The sequence below is a fragment of the Felis catus genome, chromosome B2 (assembly GCF_018350175.1).
Source record: "Felis catus isolate Fca126 chromosome B2, F.catus_Fca126_mat1.0, whole genome shotgun sequence".
In the NCBI taxonomy this organism is placed as follows: domain Eukaryota; kingdom Metazoa; phylum Chordata; class Mammalia; order Carnivora; family Felidae; genus Felis; species Felis catus.
In genome coordinates, this window is record NC_058372.1 from 112474051 (window position 1) to 112478435 (window position 4385).

The window sequence follows — 4385 nt, forward strand, 5'->3', positions numbered from 1 at the left end:
CTTTGAATTCTTAATTTAAGTTTTCAAGCTAGTACAAACTTTAAAAGGTGGTAGCTATGAATCTGCAGATGCTATTTTAAATCAACTTCTGCTAATTTGGTGTACATAAGAGGGTGTGTGGGTAATTACCCAGCGACCCTACCAATTCTAAAATTCTCTCTAATCTACATAGAGTAGGTTTTTTTGTTTTGTTTTGTTTTTTGTTTGTTTTTTTTTTACATAGAGTAGTATTTAACTCAGGTAAAGGAGATCTGAAAAGGGAGTAGCTAGAAACTGGGAGAAATAGTTCTTCAACCCCTTCCATTTTGCAAATTGCGCACATGAATGAAAAAAAGCATTGTATTAATACAATCGGATTTCTGCAGGAATTTTTACCTTCCACATCATATGCTTCTCTTTCCTTCTAAATGGGAACATACATTTGTTACTAAGTAGACACACATGCTACAGATGCAATTTTTAAGTGAACACAGAATTGACCTACTAAGAAAATTCACAATTTAATATATATATATTATCCATGCAATATATATTATATAATATTTGTTAGTGTTTATTCATTTTTAAATTTACTATTAGAGAGAAGTGGATATATGTGACATAGGGAAATAAAGCCAGTCTGAAAAATCCTATTCAAATGAATGGGGCAGGACAATGCATACAGCCAACTGAAAATCAAGCTAGTTCAAAGCCATATAATCTCTGAGGTTTGGAATATTAGCAGAGGTAGGTATGGGGCTATAAATTTGAACCAGAGTGGACAAATGTGGACAAAGAAGCCCTGCCGGTAGGATCATTGGCATTTTCCCTAATTTTAAGCTTCCAGCATGTTGGTTGAAACTAAACCCTGTCCAGCTGCCTTGTGACTTGCTCACCCACTGCTGCATGTGGGTATCAATCTTCCTGTGCTCAATCTGCAGTTGCCTGGTGTGTTTGAAATGGTCACCTTTTATAAACTCACTTCTCGACCATACTCCCTTTGACTGCATTCAGCACACTGCACTGTATTAGAAAAAAGAGTTATGGTGCATAAACAAATATCTTCATTCACCAACTAATTTCTGCACACACAGGTCTCAGCCTTAAAATCTGAAAACCATATTAAAAGTGGATAGAAAAACAATCAAGAAAATTAGTATTAATGTCTTGAAGCTTCAAATATATTTTAGCTGCTTCTTTTAAACCATTCTTCAAAACTTTGGATTTCACCCATTTTATAAAAACTATATTCATGTCATGTCTACTAATTGAAAGGTTTTCTTTGATTACTATTCACTCTGATCTGGGAGTGATATAAGAGACAATGACACGAGTATCATTTTGTGATGTGTGAATAAGTCACATCACTCCAACTGAAATAAACCAGTTGTTGGTAGGTGGGTAGTCTTAGCGTAGAGGTTTCATTTCCTAATCACTCAAGAGCTGCCTGTTTCTGCCTCACTTTGCACGTGCAAGGTCATCCCGACTTGACTGGCCCTGGAGTTTCCCTATTATGTTCACATGCGGTAAAGTGTTTCCACAAGTGCTAAAAGGTATTCACACACGATGGACGTCATCTTTTACAAAAAAATCAAAATGACTTCAGGTCAACACCATGTATACAAAATTATAGTACAACAAAAAAATTCTCAATAACCTGGAATTCCAATATGAGTGTGGTTACAAAATAAACTGTCTCTTCAAAAAAGTATGCAGTTCTATAAACTAACCATTTGCCACTTTTTAAAATGCTGTTGCTTGATGGAAAATATTCATGAATTTACTGTGCAAATTTATCTTACAACTCACATCTCATAAAGACTATGACCATTGGTAGGTAATGTCAACAAAGCAATCTGCATCTTACTCTAAATTATACATTTTCTTATAACGCTGTTCTTGAACTATAGAAAGCAGAGCTGCATGCTTTATTATGGAACGTCTTAATAGGCCACACCATTCATGGTGGTCAACGTGAAGAAAACACTGGAAGCCTAGACTGCTGCTCTGTCACTGTTCATTGTTCCAAAAGTATCTGACAGCTTGAAATTTGTAGAACTTCACCACAAAACGGTGCATAAGCTTGTGCACTTATTATCAAGTTGGAGTGTGGATGGGTGTGGGAAAGGAAGATGGTGGGAAGATGAAAAAGTGATTGAAACATGAGATGTAATAAGACTGCTTCAAACCTGGTGTTCAGAGAACTTCAGACTATCATATGTGGCAAAATCTTATGTGTGTGTGTGTGTGTGTGTTTTAAGTTTATTTTTTGAGAGAGAAAGCACAAGCAGGGGAGGGGCAGAGAGAGGGAGAGAGAGGATGGCAAGCAGGCTCCACACTGTCAGCACGGAGCCCAACGCGGGGCTCAAACCCACAAACTGTGAGATCAAGACCTGAGCCGAAATCAAGAGCCAGTTGCTTGACCAACTGTGCCACCCAGGTGCCCCTCTTATGGTTACTTTTAATAATATCTAAGAATGGTAAAAATTCTTTACATGTCTTTTAGCTCATACCATAAAGAGTAGGTATCAAGGCAATCCAAAAATAACATAATCAATCATAAATCTCCCCCCCAGAAATCATCCCAATGTCACTTTGAGTATGAAGACTGGCAAATTACTCAGGTAGAAATGCTGGGTACAGAGGATGCTCTTCCACAAGGCACTTTATCAGCCATGCATCTCCAAGCACACATCACCACGAGACTGAGATGAACAGGTTGGACATTCTGGTAGAACTGACAGTTTTCAAATAGAATTATGTAACAGCTGGTGAAATTCCAGTCCACCAGGGAAAAACAAAGGAACTATTTTTGAAAAAAGCCCCCCTCACCCACGCCTCCACGCCCCCAGGATCTAGGTAGGGAGAGCCAGGCTGAGAAGAGCCCCGTCTGTCTTCCCCTGCAGCCCTGCCTTTCCACCCTGTCCTCCTTTTGAGTGGGGGTAGTCTCTCTTCCTAATTACAAGGAGGTAACAAATTCTCTTTTGTTGAATTCAACTCAACAATAATTTTTTGGTACCACATTTTAATTATAGGTTCTCTTATTCAGAAGATCGATTACAGTTCTAAGAGAAAAAAAAAATTAAGCAATGATGCCCAAATATTTGTAGAGTTGGCTGATGAATTCAATAGCTATCTCTTCCTATTGATCTTCGTTGTGTTCTTTATTAAATGATATTTATAGCTCTCTTTTTAAACCCGTTACTCCAGCGAGTAAGGTTTAGGACAAGTGTGAACTTGGTAGGTAGATGGGAAACTGAAATAATGATTAGGTGACCAGTATGAAGTCTGACCCAATACAGGCTGGATTTATGAAAATTGCAGCAGGCAAAAAACATCACAAGTAAAACTTCATGACCACAGAAAATCTTCTGGTTATAAATATTTGAACTTTTATCTGTGATTATTTTATGTGCATATTTTCATGCCAGGAGAAAAAACTCCAAAATACTGATAGATGGAGTTCTGTTTTCCTACTAACCATATCTCTAGTAACGAGCAGACTTGGAATTTTCAACCATTTACCACTTTTTAAATACCGTTGCTATGATGCATCAGTATTTTGAAGCAAACCGCGTTGCTCTTTTCAACGCGGAGCAGTTATATGTACACGTGTGTTGCTTCTGAAGAGATCATGCACTTTGCTTCCTGCAGACTGGGTATCCATGGATACTGCCAAGAGTTTCCAAAGAAACGCTTCCTAGAATACTCTCATCATGCCAGAGTAGCGGGCCTTCTTCAAATGGAAACTGACGTTTGAATTAAAGGGGCAGGCATCATTGCTTCTCACGAAAATACTGGGCAAGTTTGCACAGATGGTCTTCTTTTCCTGACCATTCCATGGTTGTGCCTCATTCAGAGGCAAGCAGGGTAGGTTACTTGTCCAATGAAAGGAAACAGGGGAAGAAACCTGGTCTGATGTGTTCCCAACATAAGGTGCAGTGCCCTCAGTAACATTCTTCTGATTACAGATTTCTTAGCTGGTGATAAATGTTCTCATAATCAAGGTCTGAATATTTATAAATCAGACAGGGAAAAATACACAGAGGAAGACAAGATGGCATTTGAAACCGTATGCCTGAATTTATATCCCCAAATGACAAAAAGGATTAGGGGGAGAGGCAGAACCTGTTAGCCTGTTTACAAGTCTATGATCAGAGGCCTAAGGCAGGTCACAGTGAAATGAACAATGTGGCTCCACGGAGTGATCATCTGAACAAAGCAGCATTTCATAAATGCATTATAATACCTTCCTTTTCTTGGATCCTCACCACTAAGTCAGCTGAAGAATCTGTTCTTAAAAGCAATCGTAACAATTTTCCATCATTGCATGAATCTGGCCTTCAGGGCTGTAGGTTATTAATTTAGAATAAAATGATTCAAAATCTCCAATAAATAGTCCAAAG